The sequence below is a fragment of the Pristiophorus japonicus genome, chromosome 7 (assembly GCF_044704955.1).
Source record: "Pristiophorus japonicus isolate sPriJap1 chromosome 7, sPriJap1.hap1, whole genome shotgun sequence".
Lineage (NCBI taxonomy): Eukaryota > Metazoa > Chordata > Chondrichthyes > Pristiophoridae > Pristiophorus > Pristiophorus japonicus.
In genome coordinates, this window is record NC_091983.1 from 8732743 (window position 1) to 8758775 (window position 26033).

The 26033-nt window shown below is 46.7% G+C and overlaps 1 protein-coding gene across 22 annotated transcripts in view; it reads left to right on the forward strand.

Moving 5' to 3' along the window:
* The window catches only part of rims1a (regulating synaptic membrane exocytosis 1a), a 908397-nt gene that overhangs the window by 257563 nt on the left and 624801 nt on the right, over positions 1 to 26033 (forward strand). The window contains exon 1 of one of the 22 annotated variants that reach the window (XM_070884764.1): positions 13269 to 13331. The exons of the other annotated variants lie outside the window; for them this stretch is intronic. The gene's annotated coding sequence lies outside the window, so the exon portion shown is untranslated. Of the gene's footprint in view, positions 1 to 13268; positions 13332 to 26033 lie in introns of those variants that run through there. 22 annotated transcript variants of the gene reach the window in all.

Sequence of the window (26033 nt, forward strand, 5' to 3'; positions counted from 1 at the left end):
TTGGGGGTAGTGTGCTGACGTGGATTGAGAACTGGTTGTCAGACAGGAAGCAAAGAGTAGGAGTAAATGGGTACTTTTCAGAATGGCAGGCAGTGACTAGTGGGGTACCGCAGGGTTCTGTGCTGGGGCCCCAGCTGTTTACATTGTACATTAATGATTTAGACGAGGGGATTAAATGTAGTATCTCCAAATTTGCGGATGACACTAAGTTGGGTGGCAGTGTGAGCTGCGAGGAGGATGCTATGAGGCTGCAGAGTGACTTGGATAGGTTAGGTGAGTGGGCAAATGCGTGGCAGATGAAGTATAATGTGGATAAATGTGAGGTTATCCACTTTGGTGGTAAAAACAGAGAGACAGACTATTATCTGAATGGTGACAGATTAGGAAAAGGGAAGGTGCAACGAGACCTGGGTGTCATGGTACATCAGTCATTGAAGGTTGGCATGCAGGTACAGCAGGCGGTTAAGAAAGCAAATGGCATGTTGGCCTTCATAGCGAGGGGATTTGAGTACAGGGGCAGGGAGGTGTTGCTACAGTTGTACAGGGCCTTGGTGAGGCCACACCTGGAGTATTGTGTACAGTTTTGGTCTCCTAACTTGAGGAAGGACATTCTTGCTATTGAGGGAGTGCAGCGAAGATTCACCAGACTGATTCCCGGGATGGTGGGACTGACCTATCAAGAAAGACTGGATCAACTGGGCTTGTATTCACTGGAGTTCAGAAGAGTGAGAGGGGACCTCATAGAAACGTTTAAAATTCTGACGGGTTTGGACAGGTTGGATGCAGGAAGAATGTTCCCAATGTTGGGGAAGTCCAGAACCAGGGGTCACAGTCTAAGGATAAGAGATAAGGAGAAACTTCTTCACCCAGAGAGTGGTGAACCTGTGGAATTCTCTACCACAGGAAGTAGTTGAGGCCAATTCACTAAATATATTCAAAAGGGAGTTAGATGAAGTCCTTACTACTCGGGGGATCAAGGGGTATGGCGAGAAAGCAGGAAGTGGGTACTGAAGTTTCATGTTCAGCCATTAACTCATTGAATGGCGGTGCAGGCTAGAAGGGCTGAATGGCCTGCTCCTACACCTATTTTCTATGTTTCTATGTAACTCTGTCAGGGCCTCTCACCCAAAAACCAAGCTCAGCTTTGACACTCTAACTCACTCACATTGTTGCAGGGCCACAATTAACTGAGTGGAGATAGAAATAATTCAACAACTCTTTAAAAAAAAAATCCATAGTGGGGCAGAAATTCCTCTCGAGGACTTCCCACGGACAAAGCACTAAATAATAGACATAAAATGCGCACTTGCCTGAAGCTGCTGCGCCCGCTCGAAATCCCGATCCACAGGCCTCCTCTCCCTGCGTGTCGAACATGTGGGCCTGGACACCTAATCACAGTTAAGTATTTTCTTATTCATTGTAAGAGGAGTTTTGTAAGTTATGAAACTCCTATTACAATGAAAAAAACTCCAAAAGACATAAACACTACATAAAACATTAAAAAAAAACATCTCACACAATACACTCAGAAATTCAAGTTGTTATACATGTTTTTTAAAGAAAAAAAACTTGTCGATTTCGAAAAAAAAGTTAGGGTTTAAAATATTACCTGAGTGGGCAGGGTTTTAACATTAAAATAAAAATTTTAAAAACATATTTATCATGTTTTTTATAGGTTTTTAAACTCTTACGCTTCAGATGCAAAATTTTTGAGGACTTTTGCCGCGCAAGATATGCATAAATCCCGCAATCTTGCCTGTACAAATGTCCTCGCTCCCAAGATGTCTACGATCTGTCGAGCTCCAGCTTGACAGATCGGAAAAGCCGGTTTTCAGCGCATGCACATTGTGTGCTGAAAACCAGTTTTTCCGATGCCTTCCCGGGTCCGTAGAAACTTTGTACGGGCTTAGGACGTCGGAATTTCTACCCCAGTGATTTTTGTATTCAGTAGCGCTCCTTTTTTTTGAGAAATGCATCTCTCCCTTCCATGCTGTCCCACAGCATGCACCGTGGGTGAATGTATCTGGTTTGTAATCAGATCGTCGGGGAGTGACTTCAATCGTCAAACGTTGGACTGCAGAAGCCCAGCTTTTTAATTGCTGCCCTTTAATTGCTATCGGTATGTTCAGTGCATATTTTGCGTGTGCACTATTTTCTTTAATACCCACTTTCCAGCCTCTGCCTACTTTCGAACAGGACAAAAGCCCAACACCCTCCAAAACTGGGATGGTCTATGAAATGTATGTTCCTCTAAGCATACTCGCAAGTTTGTAGAGCTGTTACACTGTGAGCGGCTTAGCCGGCCATGTGATGTTCACAAGACTCAATAAAACCCCAGTCAGTTGGGTCCAGGTCATCCACGATGAGGTATGCAGTTGTGAGCCTAATGTGTAATGTGAGTGTTAAACCTTTGTTAACAAACCAACTAGCTCTAAATAGCAATGTGTTGCTATGAATTCTGAAGCAAAGAACCCATGAAGCGAATAATTGGACAGTCTCGAAATTCCACATTCTCTGCCGGTTATTTTCCGACCATTAATCTTCGTGGTTGGAATATCGCGAGATTGGTGTGAGAAATTTCTCGGTATATGTTCCTGCTTGTGCCAGGAGTGGTGAAGCAGAAAATTCCAGTCCAAAATGTAGCAAATCTGTCTCTGGCAGTGCCTCTCTGAACCATCTTTTAGGAATTGTACATAAATAGCCCAGTGCGGGCTGTGCTGGTCCTCCCCATACCCTGCCACCACTCTGATTTCATGAGTTCCACTGCAGCTACATGGCTGCAATTGGGAACTCTGATGTGAGAGATTGTGGACGTAAACTCTCATCTCTTCATTTTCCTACTGGCTGTTGCTCGGTAAGTTGGGCCTAAAGAATGCAAATAACCAAAGGTGGTCAACCTCTTCGATTTGCTGAATTTTTGGATCTTTTTCTTGGGTGGAGCTTTCAGGCCAGTGATATCTCTATTGCACTGACTGAATCAGAAACAAATTTGTTTCTTTTTGAGGACTTCAGCCAAGTTCACATGTACTTTTTAAAATTCATTCGCGGGATGTGGGCATCGTTGGCAAGGCCAGCATTTATTGCCCATCCCTAATTGCCCTGAGAAGGTGGTGGTGAGTTGCCGCCTTGAGCCGCTGCAGTCGTGTGGTGAAGGTACTCCCACAGTGCTGTTAGGGAAAGAGTTCCAGGATTTTGACCCAGCGACGATGAAGGAACGGTGGGCGATCTATATCGAGCTTCTTGAGCATTGTTGGTGCTGCACTCATCCAGGCAAGCGGAGTCTATTCTGTATCGTGCACTCTATTCCATAAAATCGTGGCTCCCCTTTTATGTTAACCCTTGGCCTGCTGCTGCTCTCCTTCAGATTATAGTAAGTAATCTCAATAGATTCAATCCAGCAGTTCATTCTTTTAGCAAGTTTTTTGTCCTGCCAGTTTTGAGTATTGTGTATAATTCGGGGTATTTTTATGTATATTTCTGTGTTTTCTCCCATCTCTCCTACCAGGGACCGATTCCATGGCTACCAGCTGCCATTTGTTAATGTAACTGTTAGTGTACCTCTGAGCCGAGACAGTGAGTCAACAGGTTATTGAACCATAGGGTTGAGGGATTCTACATTAGTGCCTGACCCTGTCATCACCCAGTGCGCACTTTCCAGTACAAATCCTGTTGATCAGGAGTAGCATCCTGAGTAGAAGACCCCGATATTAATGGGAGGGAGGGGAGGGGCCGAGAATGGCCAATAAACCCGGGGACGCTCTTAATGGCAGGACCTCATCAACGTTTCATAAGCCCGTATCGCACCCGGGAGCCCGCCAAATCAACAGTCTGTGCGGCAAGCGGGAGGGAACACCAGTGACAGGACGCCGGGTACCCTTAGGGACATCTCCGGTAATCGGTAGAGTGGGTGGGGGAGGGGGGGGGCTCGTGATGGAGAGGGGGGAGCTTGTGACGTGGGGGAGGGGGAAAGAGGACAGCGATTTGGGGGGGGGAGTGGAGTGGGGGAGAGGTTGACAATCGGGGCTCGGGGGAAGGACTCCTGCTCCTGCGGGCCCAAAAGGAGTGCTGAAACTGTCACTTACCTTGTGGAGCTGGCAGCTCTCCCCTCCCTTTCATTGCCGGGTTTCCCGACCCCTGGATAACCATAACACAAGCAGTGAATTTTTAATTAAAAAAGAAAATGATGGAAATAATTAGGCTTCCAATTGCAGTGCGGGAGCTCGATCTAAAAATGTTATTAAACGTCTCGCCTGTCCACGGCCGGACACCTTGACTGCCCCAATATCCGTCGCGATAGAAACGTTAATATTGAGGCAGTTAGATCATTTGAATCCAATCCGGTGTTCAGGGTGCACTCACCAGGTGCCGCCTGGTTGTGCAGGTCCAGAGCTGGGCTTGTGTGTTCATTTAGTATTAGATGTTGGCTGGTCCCAAGTTCCAGAATCAGCCCGACTTCAGGCTGTGTGATATTGATCTTGTGGAACTGATATATTGGCATCCCTTTCCAATGGCTTATCCTTCTCCACATGGTAGCTTGAGAGTTAGTGCCTTGAACATTAGGTGCTCCTAAACCCACTCATTAAGGCTGCTTAACAGTGAATCTAATGTGTCCGGATTTGTTTTCATCATCATAGGCGGTCCCTCGAATGAGGATGACTTGCTTTCACACCAAAAGGAATGAGTTCGCAGATGTTTCAATGAAGGACCCGATATTCCAGTCCTGAACTCCAGGGGTGGAAGATGCCTGTGCGTGGATTTTTTTAACGTGTGGTGACCGTTGCGCATCAGCCACCACACGGGCTTGACAGAGCTCGGCCTTTATCCAGTGGCAAGGGTTAATCAGAATGACTGGGGACCTGCTTTGCCACACGGACCTAGTGCGCACATATCGCAGTGTGGTTTAATAACTGCTGATTGGAACGTGCTTCTTTGCCAGACCAAACATGTGATGCTGTCTGACCGAGGTGCAGCGCGATTCGCCAAAACAATGGGTTTCCCAGAGGTATCAATGGTTACAGGACGGGCGGGCGAGCGAGCGAGCGATGGCGGAGAAACCTCCAACCCGGTTCTACCCCAGTGCATTCGCAGATGTAAATGCATTTCATTCGAATCTTGGCCAGACAGGATTTCTAATATGCCATTTGTCGGACAGAATCCTGCACATTTACTTTTCATGTCCTTAATACCACCATGAATGTGGTTGTGGCTTTTCCATAGCTCAGATGATATCAACAACTTTTGAAGGGTTGCTGTAATGTATTTGCTTCATGGGTTCTTTGCTTAAGAATTCATAGCAACATATTGGTATTAAGAACTAGTTGGTTTATAAGCAAAGGTTTAACAATCACACTATACACTACCAGTTCATCCACCAGGCTCACAACCACCTGCCTCATTGTGGATCCCTGAACCCAACCGGCTGGGGTTTTATTGAGCCCTGTGAACATCACGTGACTGGCTAAGTCACTCCGAACGCAACAGCTCTACAACTATTTTGTTGCAAATAATACTTAAGTGCCCCCTGACAAATTAAACATATCAACTTTTTAACAGTAAACTTGGTTCAAATTAAATTGTGGTTGCCGGGGGTGATGATGCACTCCAGTCCCTCTGGCACCCACCTCTCGCGGAAGGCCGCCGGCGTACCGGTGGACACCGCGTGCTCCATCTCCAGGGACATCCTGGCTCGGATGTAACAGCAGAAGAGAGGCAGGCAGTCGGGCTGAACAACCTCCTCGACCGTCCGCTGCCTGGTCCGGCTGATGGCCCTCTTGGCCATGCCCAGGAACAGTCCTACGAGGGAGCCTTCCGACCTGCCGCTCCCCCTCCGCATAGGGTGCCCAAAGATCAGGAGTGTAGGACTGAAGTGCAACCAGAATTTGAGGAGTAGCCCCTTCAAATATTGGAAGAGGGGCTGCAACCTCACACATACAACATATACATGGAATACGGACTCCTCCAGACCGCAGAAATTGCAGGCGGCCTGGGAGTACGTGAACCGAATTAAAAACTTATTGCACAGGACTGCGTAGAACTGAATTGCACGGAGGGGATTTCCTGAGGAGGCTCAAGTTGTGAGGCGTCGGCTCCCGAGGGAGGTTTTGGGGCTTGGCACCGATGAGGAATTCTGTCCGGATGGGGGTCAGTTCGGACAGGATTGCCCCATGTGCTTGAGCCTCCTCAACACACCTAACGGAGTCAGGGCCCAGTGCTGTTTTTAGCGACTCGATGGCATTGGCCGCACGCCGGACGTCGGCCCAGGATAGGCACCGTGCCAGCTCCTCTGACTCCATCCAGCCCGCACCTTGCCAAACACAGCCCAACGTCCGCCTGCCACCTAAAACCACGTTCGTGGAAGTACGGAGTTGGGGGAAATATATTATCCTGTTCGTTACATCTTCAAAGAATTCCAGCAAATTTGCCAATGATGATTTCCCCTTCATAAATCCATGCTGACTCTGCCTGCCCGAATTTTGCTTTTACAATTGTCCTGCTAGTGCTTCTTTAATAATGGACTCCCAACATTTTCCCAACCAGATGTTCGACTAACTGTTCTATAGTTTCCTGCTTTTTGTCTGCCTCCTTTTTTAAATAGGGGCGTTACATTTGTAGTTTTCCAATCTGCTGGGACCTCCCCAGAATCCAAGTAATTTTGGTAAATTACAACCAATGCATCCACTATTCCTGCCGCTACTTCTCTTAAGACCTTAGGATGCAAGGTGCATTTCCACGAGTGGGAAAGGTAGGGCAACTAAAGTCAGAGCTCCCGGACTGAAAAAAAGAGAGAGGGAGAGTAAGATGAAGCAGAAAAAAAGTGTATATGACAGATTTCGGGTCGAGAGTACATACGAGAATCAGGCTGAATGTAGAAAGTTCAGAGAAGAAGTGAAAAAGAAAATAAAAGGGGAAAAGAGACGGTATGATGATAGAATGGCAGCTAACATAACAGGGAATCCAAAAGTCGTCTTTAAGCATATAAATAGTAAGAGGAGGGGTGAGGCTGATTGGAGACCAAAAAGGAGAGCTACACATGGAAGCTGAGGTATTAAATGAGTACTTTGCATCTGTCTTCACCAAGGAAGAAGATGCTGCCATAGACATAGTAACGGAGGAGGTAGAAGAGATACTGGATAGAAGAAGAATTGATAGACTAGAAGGTACAAGAAAGGCTGGCTGTACTTAAAGTAGACTTAAATGTAGGGGGTATGATTAAGAAGATTGCAGACGATACAAAAATTGGCTGTGTGGTTGATAATGAAGAAGAAAGCTGTAGACTGCACAAAGATATCAATGAAGTGGTCAGGTGGGCAAAATAATGGCAAATGGAATTCAATCTGGAGAAGTGTAAGGTAATGCATTTGAGGAGGGCTAACAAGGCAAGGGAATACACATCAAATGGTAGGACACTGAGAAGTGTTGAGGAACAAAGGGACCTTGGAGTGCATATCCACAGCTCCTGAAGGTAGCAGGCCAGGTAGATAAGGTGGTTAAGAAGGCATATGGAATACTTGCCTTTATTGCCAAGGCATAGAATACAAGAATAGGGAGGTATGCTTGAACTGTATAAAACAGCTGGAGCACTGCGTGCAGTTTTGGGCGTATTATAGGGATGATGCGATTGCACTAGAGAGGGTACAGAGGAGATTTACGAGGATGTTACCTGGACTGGAGAATTTTAGCTGAGTTAAGATTAAATAGGCTGGGTTTGTTTTCTTTGGAACAGAGGAGGCTGAGGGAGACCTTATTGAGGTGTATAAAATTATGAGGGGCTTAGATAGAGTGGATAGGAAGGACCTAATTCCCTTAGCAGAGGGGTCACCAACCAGGGGCATAGATTTAAATAATTGGTAGGAGGTTTAGAGGGGATTTGAGGGGAGCTTTTTTCACTCCTTGGATTTGGAAAGTTTCCAATGTCAATCCATTATTTAAGAAGGGTAGGAGAGAAACTAGGAAATCATAGGCCTATTAGTCTAATGTCAGTTGTGAGAAAGTTACTGGAATCTGTTATGAGGGGCAGAGTGACTGAGCATTTGGACAAACATGAGTTGATCAGAGAGAGCCAGAATTTGTAAATGATAAGTCCTGTCTAATGAACCTAGTTGAATTTTCTGAGGTGGTAACTAAAGTGGTAGATAAGGGAGTATCAATGGATGTTGCTTTCATGGACTTTCAGAAGGTATTCGACAAGTTTCCGCCTAAGAGACTGTTCACAAAAAGGAAAGTGCATGGAATTGGAGGCAACCAATTGGCTTGGATCGGGAATTAGTTAGGAGGTAGGAGGCAGAGGGGGCAAAATTCAGGGCCGCCAGAAAGCTGGTGGGTCTACCTTTTTCTTGAAGTTTTTTCCGCCGGGATCGTTGAGGCGGCCTTTCCGTCGATTTCGGGACTTTGCCGTTTTTTTAATGTTGGACCGGAAGTCAGTCATAGTGGGGGCGGAAGTAAGGTGGTAAGGCAGGCTGAGGGTTGGACGTTGGGGCAGGATTGGGACTCCGCTGTTGTCAATCAGCGACGGAGCGACGATGATGTCACAGCATGTGTACGTCACCACACGCTCTTCCCTCCATTAAAGGGGAGAGAATCGGGCATTTTTTAACTTTAGCCACTGGATTGAGGGTTTTGGCCGAGCCAGCAGCCTTGCACTTAAGAGGCGTTGCTAGGCTGCCTGTTGGCGGCCTGGCTGAACCCAGGGGCACAATAGTCCGGCCAACAAAAAGTCGGCCGGCAAAAAAATTTATATGGCGGCTGCGGCATTTGGACCTCCCCTTTAATGTCCGCTGCAATGCAAGGGCCGAGAGAGAGGAGACAAGGTGCACCGACAGTTTCCCCTGGATTCCCTATTCGATCTCTTGGTGACGATATTATATTTTTGGTCCCTAGTTCTGCTCTCCCCCGTAAATGGAAACATCTTCGCTACATCTCCCCTATCAAACCCTTTCATAATCTTGAAGACCTCTATCAGGCCACCCCACAGTCTTCTATTTTCTGGAGAAAAGAGCCCCGGTCTTTCCTGATGGGTATAACCTCTCAGTTCTTTTATCATTTATAGTAAATCTTTTTTGCACCTTCTCTAGTGCCTCGGTATCCTTCTTATAATATGAAGAAATATATAATAAGAGGATTTGGGACAGGTCTGAACTCTGTCCTTCCTCTGCCGATCCGGTGGCGTCCTTCGGAGTCCCTTCAGCCAGCTCAGAGCCGGCCTCGGCGGCGATCTCGTAGTCCTTTCGGCCGGCAGCCCAAACTACTGGTAATGGCGGCGACCCCTCTGACTTCTCCCACGACCCTTCGAGAAGCTAAAATGGACCAGGGCCCCAGCATCTCTCGTCCCCTCCCCTCATCACACCTCAGACCTTCCACCACCTTCCTGAAGGCGCTGCTCAGTGCCGAGCTTACGGCTCACACCCCACCGTAGGCAATTAGGCCCATAGAGTAGAGCCTGGTCTCCAGTCGTCTCGGATCTCCTTGCCACTGTCCGACCTTGCTTTGCTCAGCCCGTGTGGTAGCCAGTGTGCAACAGCCACCCCACGTTAAAAGAATTCACGTACAAGCAGCTTCCACCCTTCAAAATGAAATTCGGTACCTGGAATGTCAGGACCCTCATGGACAACCCCGACATTGACAGACCGGAATGCCGCACCACCATCATTGCCCGGGAACTTAGACGCTTTGATATCCACATTGCCGCCGTAAGTGAGACCTGGCGGGCAGGGGAAAGCCAGCTCAAAAAACAAGGTGGAGGTTACACCTCCTTCTGGAAAGGCAAACCAGTGGAAGAACGTCGCCTCCATGGAGTTGGTTTCGCCATCAAGAACGAGCTGGTCGACTGCCTCAGAGACTCCCCCTGTGGGATTAGTGAACGCCTCATGACTCTCCGGCTCACCCTATCCCAGAAGCAGTAAGTCACCATTATCAGTGCATAAGCCCCAACACTCGACGCAAGATCGTTCTACTCCAGCCTCGAACAATCCCTGTCCCGCGTCCCTAGGGACGACAAACTGATCCTCCTCGGCGACTTCAACGTCAGAGTCGGTAAGGACACAGACCTCTGGGGAGGTGTGATAGGCAGAGAGGGGGTAGGGAAAACCAACTCCAGCGGTACTCTGCTCCTGACAAGATGCCTAGAATGTGATCTTGTCATTACCAACACCTTGTTCCGCCAGAGGGAAAAGTACGAAGCATCGTGACCACACCCTCGCTCCAAACACTGGCACCTGCTCGACTACATCATCATTCGAGCGAGGACGTGCGCATCACCCATGTGAAAGGAGCCGACGACTGCTGGATGGACCACCGCCTAATCTGTTCTATTATCAACATTAATATAGCCCCAAAGCGACGACAGCAACAGAAGCAGTGCCGCAGAAAAATCAACGCGGGGGCACTCAAAGACCCAGCTAAGAGAGCTCTATACAGCCAGCACCTCACTGCCAACTTGGCGACCCTCAATGACCCGAGACGCAGAGTGCCCACAGCGCTTGGCCTGCCCTCCAGGCCATCATAACCAGTGCCTGCGAAAAGACATTTGGTCACTCAACCAGGAAACACCAGGACTGGTTTGATGAGAATGACCAGGAGATCCAGGAGCTAATAAACTGCAAGCGCAGGGCATTTCTGAATTTAAAGCAACAACCCAACTCGGGAGCCGCAAAGCAGCTCTACAGATGGCTGAAGGCCGAGGTCCAACAAAAAAACCCTGACTTAAAGAATAGATGGTGGATAGAGAAAATGTAGGAGATTCAGAGAACTGGCTGACAGCCATGACGTGCGAGCATTCTTCGCCGCAGTCAAGTCCACCTACGGCCCAAGTACCCGAGGCCCCATCCCACTGCTGGCCAAGAACGGGCACTCATCAAGGACACCGAGACAGTCGGGGCCCACTGGAAGGAGCACTTCGAAGATCTCTTTAATCGAGACTCTGCCTTTGACACGAGTGTGCTCGACTCTATCCCGCAGCATGCTACCCACCACCATCTCAGCAAAACCCCAGCCCTGAACGAGGTCGAAAAGGCCATCCATCAGTTCAAGAACAACAAGGCATCGGGAGCAGATGGAATCCCCGCTAAGGCACTAAAGTATGGCGGCGAGGTACTATTGGCTCAAAGCATGACCTCATCTCTCTCATCTGGAAGGAGGAGTGCATGCCTGGAGATCTGAGTTGCCGTAATCGTGACCCTCTTTGAAAAAGGGAACAAGTCTGACTGTGGCTACTACAGAGGAATCTTTCTGTTGTCGGCCACTGGGAAAGTCATCGCTAGAATCCTCCGCAACCATCTTCTCCCTGTGGCTGAGGAGCTCCTCCCGGAGTCACAGTGCAGATTCCATCTGGTACGGCGTACAACGGACATGATCTTCACGGCGCGACAATTGCAAGAGAAATGCAGTGAACAGCACCAACCCTTGTACATGACCTTCTTTGACCTCACAAAGGCCTTTGACACTGTTAACCGCAAGGGACTATGGAGCGTCGTCCTCCGTTTCGGCTGCCCTCAAAAGCTTGTCACCATCCTCCACCTGCTCCATGACGATGTGCAAGCCGTGCTCCTGATCAACGGATCTACCACAGACCTAATTCACGTCCAGACCGGGGTCAAGCGGGGCTGCGTCATCGCGCCAACTCTCGTCTCGATCTTCCTCGCTGCAATGCTTCATCTCGCGCTCAACAAGCTCCCCACCGGAGTGGAACTAAATTATAGCACCAGTGGGAACCTGTTCAACCTTGGTCGCCTCCAGGCTAGATCCAAGACTGTCCCATCCTCTCGTCGAACTACAGTACGCGGACGACGTTTGCGTCAGCGCACATTCAGAGGCTGAACTCCAAGTTGTCTTCAACATCTTCTCCAAGGCGTACGAAAGCATGGGTCTTACACTAAACATCCGTAAGACAAAGGTCCTTCATCAATCTGACCCCGCCACACAGCACTGCCCCCCCCCGATCATCAAAATCAACAGCGCGGCCTTGGACAACATGGAGCACTTTCCACACTATGGGATCCTATTATCAGCAAGGGCAGACATCGACACTGCGGTCCAACACCGTGTCCAGTGGGCCAACACAGCCTTCAGTCACCTGAGGAAGATAGTGTTCGAGAATCAGGCCCTCAAATCTGGCACCAAGCTTATCGTCTCCAGGGCTGTAGTGATAGCCGCCCTCCTGTATGGCTCAGAGACGTGGACCATATACAACAGACACCTCAAATTGCTGGAGAAATACCACCAGCGATGTCTCTCTATGATCCTGAAAATCATAGACGCACCAACATCAGTATTCTCGATCAGGTCAACATTACCCAGCATCGAAGCACTGATCACACTCGACCAGCTCCGTTGGGCGGGCCACATTGCCGCATACCCGACACAAGACTCCCAAAGCAAGCGCTCGAGTTGGAACTCCTATATGGCAAGCGAGCCCCAGGTGGGCAGAGGAAATGTTTCAAGGACACCCTCCAAGCCTCCTTGATAAAGTGCAACATCTCCACCGATACCTGGGAATCCCTGGCCGAAGACTGCCCTCTGGGAGGGTGCGGAGCACCTCTAGTCTCGTCGCCAAGAGCAAGCGAAGGCAGCGGAAGGAACGTGTGGCAAACCAGACTCCCCACCCACCTTTTCCTTCAACGACTGTCTGTCCCACCTGTGACAGAGACTGTAATTCCCGTATTGGACTGTACAGTCACCCGAGAACTCACTTTTAGAGTGGAAGCATGTCTTCCTCGATTTCGAGGATTGCCTATGGTGTTAACGGTTCACAGTACTCCACGTGTGGTCGAACGAAGCTTCTATAGAAGTTTAACATAATCTTTCTAATTTTCAATTCTTTCCCTCTCGAAATGAACTCCAGTGCTTGGTTTGCTATTTAATGGCCTTATTAATCTGCGTTGATTTATGTGTCTGTACCCCCAGATCCCTCGCTTCTCTACCCCATTTAGACACTTATTTTTTGAAAGGGTACGTGGCCTCCTTATTCTTCCTACCAAATTGTACCACCTCAGTTATCTATATATTGAAGTTCATTTACCAAAAAATGCCATTCTGCAAATTTATTAATGTCTTCCTGTATTTTGTTGCAGATCTCCTCCGTATTAACTAAATCCCCCAATTTGTGTTGTCCGCAAATTTTGACATTGTACTTCTGATTCCTGAGTCCAAATCATTTGTGTAAATGGTGAACAACAGTGGTCCCAGCACCGATCCTTGTGGAACGCCACTTTTCAGCTTCTGCCAGTCTGAGTAATAGCCTTATGCCCGATTTTCTTTTCTGTCTTTAGATAGCTTGCAATCCATTCTGCTACTTGTCCCCTGACTCCACATGTTACTTCATCAAAGAATTCAATCAGGTTAGTCATGTACGATTTGCCTTTAACAAATCTGTGCTGACTGTCCCTTATTAACCCATGCTTCTGCAAGTGAGAATTAATTTTGACAATGGTCTCCAGTAGTTTTCCCTCCATATTATCCTCTTCCTCTACTATGAATGAATATCTGTGAATGAATGAAGAACCGTGCTAGAGTGAACTGGAGATGGGGGGAAGAAAAGCATATTCTTGATTCTTGAAATGTATTCAAGAGAACTTTTTTAGTCAGTATGTAGCAAGCCCAACACAAGAGGGGGGCGGTCTTGGATTTAGTTTTGGGGAATGAAGCTGGGCAGGTTGAAGGGGTATTAGTGGGAGAGCACTTGGGTGCCAGTGGTCATAATTCAGTCAGATTCAAGTTGGTTATGGATAAGAACAAGGATAGGCCTGGAATAAAAGTTCGGAATTGGGGAAAAGCTAGTTTTGCTAAGTTAAGGAGTGATTTGGCCACAGTGGACTGGAAACAGCTACTTGTGGGTAAATCAGTGTCGGAACAGTGGGAGGCATTTCAGGAGGAGATCGGAAGGCTCGGGCCAAACATGTGCCCTTATAGAAAAAAGCTGGGAAAAATAATTCTAGAGCTCCCTGAATGTCTAGGGACTTACAGGGGAGGATTAAGAAAAAAAAGGGATGCTTATGTCATATACCAATGGCTAAATACTATAGAATCTTTAGAGGAATATAGAAGTTAAGAGGTAAAATTAAAAAGGATATTAGGAATGTTAAGAGGGAGCATGAGAAATCCTTGGCCAGTAAAATTAAGGCAAGCCCAAAGATGTTCTATAAATATATTAAGAGTAAGAGGGTAACTAAAGAAAGGGTAGGGCCTATTAGAGACCATGAGGGTAATCTTTGTGTGGAGGCGGAAGATGTTGGTAAGATTCTTAACGAACACTTTGCATCTGTTTTCACAAAGGAAAGAGGCAGGGCAGATACTGTTGTCGAGGAGGAGTGTGATATTCTGGATGAAATAAATATAGTTAGAGTGGAAGTAGTAAGGGGCTTAGCAGCTTTGAAAGTAGATAAGTCCCCAGGCACCGGATGAAATGCATCCCAGGCTGTTAAGCGAAGTAAAAGAAGAAATAGCAGAGGCCTTAACCATCATTTTCCAGTCCTCTTTGGATCTGGGCATGGTCCCGGAGGTTTGGAGGACTGCTAATGTAGTACCCTTGTTAAGAAGGGAGAAACGGATAGGCCGAGTAATGACAGACCTGTTATCCTAACCTCGGTGGTGGAAAAATTATTGGAAAAAATCCTGAAAGACAGGATAAATCTACATTTGGAAAGGCAAGGATTAATTATTGACAGTCAGCACGGATTTGTTAAAGGAAGATCGTGTTTGACTAACCTGATTGAATTTTTTGAGGAGGTAACCAATAGGGTTGATGAGGGTAGTGCGTACGATGTAGTATATATGGTCTTTAGCAAGGCTTTTGTTAAGGTCCCACATGGTAGACAGGTCATGAAGGTTAAAGCGCATGGGATCCAGGGCAAAGTGGCAAGTTGGATCCAAAATTGGCTTGGAGTTAAGAAACAAAGGGTAATGATTGATGGATGTTTTTGTGACTGGAAAGATGTTTCCAGTGGGCTTCTGCAGGGCTCAGTACTGGGTCCCTTGCTTTTTGTGGTATATATTAACGATTTAGATTTGAATATAGAGAGTATGATTCAGAAATTTGCAGACGACACTAAAATTGGCTGTGTGGTTGATAATGAAGAGGAAAGTCATGGGGGCAGGAGGATATCAATCTACTGGTCAGGTGGGCAGAGCAGTGGCAAATGGAATTTAATTCAGAGAATAATGAGGTGATGCACTTTGGGAGGGCTAGTAAGGGAAGGGTATACACATTAAGCGGTAGACCACTTAATAGTGTTGATGAACAAAGGGACCTTGGAGTGCTTGTCCGCAGATCCCTGAAGGTAGCAGGCCAGGTGGACAAGGTGGTTAAGAAGGCATACGGAATGCTTGCCTTTATTGGCCGAGACATAGAATATAAGAGCAGGGAGGTTATGCTTAAATTGTATAATACTTTGGTTAGGCCACAGCTGGAGTACTGCATGCACTTCTGGTCGTCGTATTATAGGAAGGACATGATTGCACTAGAGAGGGTGCAGAGGAGATTTACTAGGATGCTGTCTGGAATGGAGAATCTTAGTTATGAGGACAGATTGAATAGGCTGGGTTTGATCTCATTGGAACAGAGGAGGTTGAGAGGAGACTTCATTGAGGTGTACAAAATATTGAGGGGCCTGGACATAGTGGATAGTAAGGGCCTATTTCCATTGGTGGAAGGGCCTATTACGAGGGGGCATAGTTTTAAGGTGGTTGGTGGAAGGATTTGAGGGGGGGCTTCTTCAAGCAGAGGGTTGTGGGGATCTGGAACTCGCTATCTGGTAGAGTGGTGGCTGCAGAAACCCTCACCACTTTTAAGAGATAGTTGGATGGGCACTTAAAGTGCAGTAACCAGAGCTGTTAATTGGGATTCGACCTTTTGTTTGACGGCGAAGATATAATAAGTACTGCAGGCCATCGAATACGGCCAGGGTGATATCCTGGACTAGTTTTGATCGCCTGGATGGGTCGGAGAGGAATTTTCCGAATTTTTTTTTTTTCCTTTTCCCCCCCCCCTCCCAAAATTGGCCTGGGTTTTTATCTGGTTTGTGCCTCTTCCAGGAGATCACATGGCTCGGGTTGGGGTGGAGTGTAGAATGTTTCAGTATAAGGGGTGTCGCAGTTATGTGAGGCGGACTAGTTGGGCTGAGTGCACTTTGCCTTTCCGTCATTGTTCATTGTTTATATGTAACCTTTAGGGCTGCTGACCAAGGGCCGTGCAACTCTTTGTCGGCCAGTGTGGACACAATGGGCCGAAATGGCCTCCTTCTGCGCTGCAAATTTCTATGGGGCCAAGTTTCGGCCTGAGTTGCTCCTGTTTTTTTGGAGCAACTGGTTTAGAATGGAGTATCTTAGAAATTGCAATTCTCGGCGTTTAGTTTGCTCCAGTTCTAGTCAGTTAGAACAGTTTCAGTTTGGAACAGATTTTTGTTTCTCAAAAGGGGGCGTGTCCGGCGACTTACGCCCGTTTTGAAAGTTTAGGCAGTGAAAACATACTCCAAACTAACTTAGAATGGAGTATGTGTAGATTTTTGTACGCTCAGAAAAACCTTGTCTACACTTAGAAAATCAGGCGTAGGGAATGGGGGGGGGGTTTAAAGGGAAGTTTACAAACATTAAACACTTCAGTTTTACAAATAAAGAGCCATCATCAATAATAAATGATAAATACATCAATAAATCAACCAATAAATCAATCAAAAAAAATTAATAAAAAATTAAAAAATTAAAAAATCAATAAATAAAACATTTTCTACTTACCGACTGCAGCACCGGGAGTCCTCCAACAGCGTGCTGGGACGGCCCCCCCAGTGTGTCTCTGTCAGTGTCTCCATCTCTCTGTCTGTCTGTGTGTGCGTCTCTCACTCTCTGTCTGTCAGTGTCTGTGTTTCTGACAGCGAGGGGTTGGGGTGGGGGAGAAGGGGGGGCAGAGGGAGTGGGGGAGAAGGGGGGTAGAGGGGATGGGGAGAAGCGGGGTAGAGGGGTGGGGGGGAAGGGGGGTAGAGGTGGTGGGGAGAAGGGGGGTAGAGGGGGTGGGGGAGAAGGGAGGTAGAGGGTGTGGGGGAGAAGGGGGTGGTGGGGGAGAAGGGGGTAGAGGGGGTGGGGGAGAAAGGAGGTAGAGGGGGGGAGAAGGGAGTGGTGGGGGAGAGGGGGTGGGGGTAAGGGGGGGTAGAGGGGTGGGGGTAAGGGGGGGTAGAGGGGATGGGGTAAGGGGGGGATAGAGGGGTGGGGGTAAGGGGGGGTAGAGGGGATGGGGGTAAGGGGGGATAGAGGGGATGGGGGTAAGGGGGGGATAGAGGGGATGGGGTAAGGGGGGATAGAGGGGATGGGGGTAAGGGGGGGATAGATGGGGTGGGGAGTAAGGGGGATAGAGGGGGTGCGGGAGAAGGGGGGAGTAGAGGGGGTGCAGGAGAAGGGGTAGAGGAGGGGGGTTGGGGAGGGGGTTAGGGGGGGAAGGAGGGAGGGGTGAGGAGGGGAGAGGGGGGGAAGGAAGGAGGGGAGGAGAGTGAACGGCCGGGCCCAAGATTTCGGGCTGGATTTACAGGTAGGTGGCGTCGGGTCTTGGGTCCCGGGTCCGGGGGGTGGGGGAGCGGAGGTCGGGTCGCCGGGCGGGAGGCGGGGGGGGGGTTCCAGGGAGCAGGAGTCAAGTCGGGTGGGAGATGAGCCTATTCCACGCAGCCCCAGTGAGGCCATTCGGCCAGGGCTAGGGGCTGCGTGCTTCGGGCCCCTCCCACAGTTTCGGGCGCCTGGAGCTACTGCACATGCGCGCCCACTGTAGTGCGCATGTACAGAGGTCCCGGCACTGTTTTCAGCGCAGGGACCTGGCTCCGCCCCCCACAGCTCATGCTGCGCCGCGCCGAGGGCCAGAGGACCTGCAGGGAGCCGGAGAATAGGTGAGGTTTTTTTAGGCGCACTTTGTGCCGCGAAAAACGGGCGTCCAGGTCCTGCGCGGCCCGAAACTTGGGCCCTATGTTTCTATCGTTTTGCTGTGTGTCGTCTTCTGCTGATCACCGTGATAAAGCATCTCTCCGGGCAGTTCACAATACTGACATCGTTCCTTTACGAACAAGTGATGACATTGTCCCTTTAAGATCGCAGGGTCTGAATTTTAAAAAACTGCCCATCAAGTCTGTGGATTGATTTTTACACATATCACAGAAAATTATATCACGGCTGCTTCCTGCAATCAGGTTTTTATTTCTGAAGTTGCATGTGTGATATTTTTAACACGCCCACCAAATAGGGGAGCAGATTCTTAAAAACCCTCGCATTGCAGATGGTAATGCTTCCATCACTGGTTGCAACGCTAACTTGTTATATCGCTAAACTTGTAATTAACAGGCCTTAGTACGTAGTGTGTGGTGACTGGTAGATCTGGAGAATGCTTCTGGAGGTTTCTAGAATGTGTTAAGCTCAGTTCCTTTTGCAGCTACGTTTAGGTGACACAGTGATATAGATAAGTTGGAGAGAAAATCATCTGGACAAGAATTGTATGGACTATTATGTGAATTACATGTGTAGTCTGTGCTTTAATTTGGATGACATTTATGAATAATTTATGTTTCTAGAAATAGCGTACTAGAAATATGTGAGAGTGCTTGCATGTGAAGTTTTCTAGTACACGTGTCGCAGACCATTGGGTAGGTACCATGGAATCAATCTGTCAGCGTAGAGATTGGCGTACTGAGCGATAGTGGGAGGAACGGTTTGGAGAACATACCTTCTCCACCCTGCAGCCATTTAAACCAATGAATGGGTCATTGGGTGGACAATGTTCCAAATACCACCCCGGCACGAATCCTACTTCGTGAAATATGCTCCACAATTGCATGAAATTGATAGATTTTTTTCACATATTTTACTCCTCTTAACTCAAAGTTGCTTAATCAGCACTGTGTAAACAGAGGCAGCCATTTTTCAGTTGACAAATCTAAATGCTCTGCTTATTGAGTAATGTTAGGAAATTATCAACAAAGGAAAGCTGTTAACAACTAACTGATTAAGCCAACCAATCTGTCATTGCATTCTTTAGGTCGACACAAAATGTTTTATTATACTATTTACTCTTGTGTACATAAGTCCCAGTACAAGTGACAGCACTGTGTGTGTGTGTGTGTGTGTGTGTGTGTGTGTGTGCGTGTTAGTTAACCTAACTGTGAGCTGCTGTCATTTTCAGATATTTTTCTGCGGGTGTTAAGCCCTAGCTTTTCCTTAACTTGCTTCCACTCAAATTCTCTTTGGCCACATATCAATCGTTGCTGAAGAAAGTAAGTCTGCTTCTAGGCCTCAGCCTGAAGTTAGTAAGGGGGAGAGATTCCCTACCTTATCGCCACCTGTTAGCGTGGCCTAATGTGAAGAAAGCGGCGGCGGCCGCTCTTCCGACATCTGGTGGTGGGTCCCACAGCGTCCTCTGTTTTTGTAGTCCCGGTAGCACTGTCGGTTAGTAGTATCGGCCTGAAAAGGAAAATGGCGCTGTCGTGACATCAGTCAGCGTGCAAACAGCGACTTAACGTCACAATGGCAAACTTCGACTCTAGCACTGAGTTCAGCGTTGGGTCGTAAGCACAGCAGGTAAACCCAGCGTCCAGCAGACTGACAGAGACACTTAAAGGGACACGCACATCTTTCAGCTAAGTTTGCATTTAAGCTTTTGAACTGTTTTTTTTTTAATTATTGAAGTAGTGGCTTGCTGCAAAACATGTTAAAAGTTTTTTTTTAAAGTATGTAGGGAATGCTGCTGGATGCTTACAAGGCCTCGGATGGTAAAGGAAATCCGCTGAGAAGACAGAAAATAATGCAAACATTCAGCAGGTCATGCAAAGTTTTGGAGGGAGTCAAGAAGATAAAGAATATCTATCATGAAGCTTAATTTTTTCAAAGTCAAAAGGGAGAAAATGGAAGTCTAATGCAATTCTTTAATTTTTGATTTTTTTCGAAGTACCACATCACCACATCACCACTGAACATCTCTTCACTGGGCTGGAAGCCGAGCCGCTGTGTCTGCAAGTTGGTTCCAGCGTTTCTTTTCTTTTGGTGAAACTTTTATGTGACCTCTGCTGGTGTCCAGCTTGTGCCATCTAACCTCAATTACAGTAACTAATGCCTCCACTTCATCCTGTGAGAAATTCTTGGTCCTTGAGCTGCGTTGCAGCTCCAATTTTTCCAATGAAAATTAAAGTTCTCACACACAGCTGGCTCTTTAAAAATGGCTGAATGCAGACCGGGAGGTGTACTGGGTATGCGCGCCCTTAGCAGTCACGTAAATAATGTCAATTTTTTCGCACAAGTTGGGGGGGGGGGCGGGGCATCGCTTTTTTGGTGCAGGCATTAGACTCCACCCCCCGAAGCTAAAGGACAGGCTGCGTAGAGCCAATTTCAAAAATTAGAACGGGGAAACTTGCAAGTTTTTTTTTGGAGTAGTGAGGGCCAAAAAAAAGGGGCGTAACTCTTGAAATACGCCAAAAAATAGCATCGGGAAAAATTGAGCCCATAGAATCATAGGAATTTAAAGCACGGAAGGAGGCCATTTTGGCTCTTCGTGTATGGGCCGCTGGACAAAGAGCTAACTCGCCTAATCCCACTTTCCAGCTCTTGGTCCGTAGCCTTGTAGCTTACGGCACTTCAAGTGCACATCCAAGTACTTTTTAAATGTTGTGTCTCTACCACAGGCAGTGAGTTTCAGACCCCCACCACCCTCTGGATGAAGAAATTTTCCCCTCAAATCCCCTCTAAAGCTCCTACCAATTACTTTAAATCTATGCTCCCTGGTTGTTGACCCCTCTGCTAAGGGAAATAGGTCCTTCCTATCCACTTTATCTAGGCCCCTCATAATTTTATGCATCTCCGTAAAGTCTACCCTCAGCCTCCTCTGTTCTATAGAAAACAAACCCAGCCTATTCAATCTTAACTCATAGCTAAAATTCTCCAGTTCAGGCAAAATCCTCGTAAATATTCTCTGTACCGTCTCTAGTGCAATCATATCTTTCCTGTAATATGGTGACCAGAATTGCATGTATGTACTCTAGCTGTGGCCTAACCAGTGTTTTATACAGTTCAAGCATAACCTCCCTGCTCTTGTATTCTATGCCTCGGCTAATAAAGGCAAGTATTCCGTATGTCTTCTTAACCACCTTATCTACCTGTCTTGCTACCTTCATGGATCTGTGGACAAGCATTCCAAGGTCACTTTGTTCCTCTACATTTGTCAGTGTCCTACCATTTATGTATACGCCCTTGCCTTGTTAGCCCTCCCCAAATGCATTACCTCACACTTCTCAGGATTGAATTCCATCTGCCATGTTCTGCCCACCTGACCAGTTATTGATATCTTCCTGCAGTCTACAGCTTTTGTCTTCATTATTACATGACCTCGTCCTCACCAATCTACATGTTGCAGATGCATCTATCCATGATAGTACTGGTAGCAGTGACCACTACCAGTCCCGGCATATCCCTCACTCTACCATTAAAATAGCAAGTCAGGTGACCAAACCCTGGTTTAATGAGGAATGTAGAAGAGCATGCCAGGAACAGCACCAGGCGTACCTATAAATGAAATGCCAACCTGGGCAAGCTGCAACACAGGACTACATGCATGCTAAACAACAGAAGCAGCATGCTATAGACAGAGCCAAGCGATCCCACAATTAACGAATCAGGTCAAAGCTCTGCAGTCCTGCCACATCCAGTCGTAATGGTGGTGGACCATTAAGCACTGACTGGAGGAGGGGGCTCCATGAACTTCCCCGTCCTCAATGATGGTGGAGCCTAGCACATGAGTGAAAATGACAAGGCTGAAGCATTTGCAACTATCTTTAGCCAGAAGTGCTGAGTGGATGATCCATCTTGGCCTCCTCCTGAAGACCCCACCATCACAAAAGCCAGTCTTCAGCCAATTAGATTCACTCCAAGAAATAGCTGAGCTCACAAGTCTATGGGCCCGACAATATCCCAGTTGTCATGCTAAAGGCTTGTGCTCTAGAACTAGCCGTAATTCTAGCCAAGCTGTTCAAGTACAGCTACAAAACTGGCATCTACCCGACAATGTAGAAAACTGCCCAGGTATATCCTATCCACAAAAAAGAGGACAAATCCCATCCGGCCAATTACCGCCCCATCAGTCTACTCTCAATCATCAGCGAAGTAATGGAAGATGTCATCAACAGTGCTATCAAGTGGCGCTAACTCACCAATAACCTGTTCACCGATGCTCAGTTAGGGTTCCACCAGGACCACTCAGCTCCAGAATTCACAACCATCACTTGTCATTCAACGACATTACCATCGCCAAATCCCCCAATGTCAACATCCTGGGGGTCACCATTGACCAGAAAGTTAACTCGACCAGTCACACAAATACTGTGGCAACAAGAGCAGTCAGAGGCTGGATATTCTGCACTGAGTGCCTCACCTCCTGACACCCCAAAGCCTTTCCAACATTTGCAAGTCTCAAGTCAGGAGTTGCACTCATCCACTTGCCTGGATGAGTGCAACTGCAACAACACTCAAGAAGCTCGACACCATCCAGGTCAAAGCAGCCTGAATGATTTGCACCCCATCCACCACCTTAGCATTCACTCCCTCCAGCACTGGTGCACCGTGGCTGCAGTGTGTACCATCTACAAGATGTACTGCAGCAACTTGCTGAGGTATCTTCGACAGTACCTCCCAAACCCACATAGAAGGACATGGGCAGCAGGCGTATGGGAACACCATCACTTCCAAGTTCCCCTCCAAGTCGCACACCATCCTGACTTGGAAATATATTGCCGTTCCTTCATAGTCTCTAGGTCAAAAACCTGGCACTCCTTCCTAACAGCTCTTTGGGAGTACCTTCACCACACGGATTACAACGATTCAAGACGGCGGCTCACCACCACCTTCTTAAGGGAAATTGAGGTTGGGCAATAAATGCCGGCCTTGCCAGCAATGCCTGCATCCCAGGACCGAATTTTTAAAAATATGCCAGCTCCACCTTACTCTAAGCAAGTTCCACTCAAACCCGTACCAGCTGTTTTATAGCCCCATACTCTCCTTTTTATTCTGTTTATATCGTGTTTTCAGACAAAATCCTATAAACGGTATATTTTACGAGTTGGCGGTCTCTGTGAGGAGCCTTGCTTGTTGCGAGGGTTGATCTGACAATTTGGCACTGAGGTAAATTTGCCCAATTTGGAGCCTTCCCAATTTATTTATAATATTGGATGCAGAAAAGTCATCTGGTCCAGATGGGATGCGTCCCAGGTTTCTGAGGGAAGTAAGGGTGGAAATAGTGGAGGCTCTGGCCACAATGTTTGAATCCTCCTTGGATATGGGACTGGAGGATAGAAAATGTTACACCCCGGTTCAAAAAAGGGGTGAGCTATAAACCAGGTCACAAAAAGCCAGTCAGCCGAACATGAGAAAACATCTAGAGACCATAATCCAGGACAAAATTAATTTTCTCTTGGAAGAACGTAGGTTAATAAATGACTGCCGACACGGTTTGTGAAAAGCAAATGATTTCTGACAAACTTGATTGAGTTCTTCAATGAGATAATGGAGAAGGTTGATAAAGATAATCCCGTTGTCCATGTGGCCTTTCAGGAAGTGTTTGATAAAGTGCCACATAATGGACCTGTTAGCAAAATTGAAGCCCATGGGATTAAAGAAACAATAGCATCCTGGATACAAAATTGACTAAGAGTCAGAAAACAGTGAGTAGTGGTGAACAGTTGTTAATCAGCTGGAAGGAAGTATACAGTGGTGTCCCCAGGCTGGTATTGGGACCACTGCACTTTTTGATATATATTAATGACCTGTGTACAGAGGGCACAATTTCAAAGTTTGCATATGATACAAAACTGAGAAATGTCGTGAAGAGGTAAGAGGATATAGCGGACTTCAGGAGTACATAGACTTACTAGTGAATTGGGCAGGTACATGGCAGCAATGTTCCCTGTAAGGTGCGCAGCTCTACCTCTCAGCCAGTCATGGACATCTGGGACCTGCTTTTTACTGTAAATGGGCTGCGTAGTCCCTTAAAGGAGCAGCACACCCCAAAAAATAAGGTCATTGCGAAAGAAAAATGAGGAGAGGCAATATGAATTAAATGGTACAATTTTAAAAGGGGTGTGGGTACAGAGAGACCTGGTTGTTCACATACACAAATCTTTGAAGGTGGCAGGACAAGTTGAAAAGGCTGTTAAAAATGCATATGGGATCCTGGGCCTTATAACTCGAAGAATAGAGTACAAAAGCAAGGACGTTATGCTGAACCTTTATAAATCACTGGTTGGGTCGCACCTCAAAAATTTTCAGCTGATCAGAGAGCGCCAGCATGAATTTGTAAAGGGTAGATCATACCTGACAAACCTGATTGAATTTTTTGTGGAGGTGACTAAAGTGGACTGGAAAATGTCTATGGATGTTATTTATGTGGTCTTCCAGAAGGCATTTGATGATATCCCTCATAGGAGACTGTTAACTAAGGTTGAAGCCCATGGAATTGAAGACAAATTATTGACTTGGTTAGGAAATTGGTTGAGTGGCAGGAGACAAGTAGGGATAATGGGCAGGTACTCCAATTGGCAGGATGTGTCTAGTGGTGCCCCGCAGGGATCTGTGTCGGGGCCTCAACTATTCACTATTTATTAACGACCTAGATGATGGGATAGAAAGCCACATATCCAAATTTGCCAATGACCCAAAGATAGGCAACATTGTAAGCAGTGTAGATGAAAGCATAAAATTGCAAAGGGATATTGATCGATTAAGTTAATGGGTAAAACTGGCAAATGGATTTCAACATAAGCTAATGTGAGGTCATCCACTTTGAACCTAAAACAGATAGAACAGGGTACTTTCTAACTGGTGAAAAGCTTAAAAAAAAAATCTATAGGACTGGAATAGGGTAGAAGTTATGCTGCAGCTATACAAAACCCTGGTTAGACCACACCTGAGCACTGAGAACTGTTCTGGGCACCACACCTTAGGAAGGGTATATTGGCGTTGGAGGGAGTGCAGCATTGGTTTACCAGAATTATACCCGGATTCCAAGGGTAAAATTACGAGGAAAGGTTACACAAATGAAGCTTGTATTCCCTGGAATTTAGACGGTTATGGAGTGATTTGATCGAAGTTTTCAAGACATTAAGGGGAGCAGATAGAAATAAACTATTTCTGCTGGTTGGTGAGTTTAGGACTAGGGGCATAGTCTTACAAATTAGAGCCAGACCTTTCAGGAGTGAATTTAGGAAATACTTCTGCACACAAAGTGTGGTAGATGTTTGGAAGTCTTGTCTGCAAATGGCGATTGATGTTAGATCAATTGTTAATTTTAAATTTGAGATTGATAGATTTTTGTTAACCAAAGGTATTAACAGATATGGGGACAGAGGCGGGTATATGGAGTTAAGTCGCAGATTAGCCATGATCTCATTGAATGGCGGAACAGACTTGAGGGGCTAAATGGCCTACTCCTGTTCCTATGTTCCTTGATACAGATGCTCAATCAGACGGACAAGAACGCCGTGGCATTGAATCCTTTTGCCTCTTTCTAAAAATAAGGATTTTAAGGACAATATAGATTTTCATGCTGTCATCGTATACTTGTGTAGAAAGCTGGAAAGCTACTGCATGAATCAAAAATAACTTCAAAATCTATTTTGCATGAGATTCATTCAGTCTTCTGAAAAGGACATTAGGCTGTCAGTCCCTGAGGTAGCCAATGTAATCCTATATGCAGCGATATAAAAGCCTCATTTTATATATAGAACGAAGGATGCATCAATTTACCTCATTATAGAAAATATACTGGTAATTAAAGTAAGGAAGCTAAAGTGATCTGGTGAAGATGATGTGACATTTAGCTCACTAAATATTCACATCTGCTGTTTAAATGTTTAAAGTAATCTAAAAGCACATTACTTACATGAGAATACTCAGGGAGCTGCGCCAACATCCATTGATGTCAACCGATTGAGACAAGCAAGTATCGAACCGGAATGCAGAACACTAGAGTAATTTTTTTAAGGTGTGCATTTTAACTTGCATTATTGTATTTGGAAATTTGGGGTGGTGAGAGACTTTAT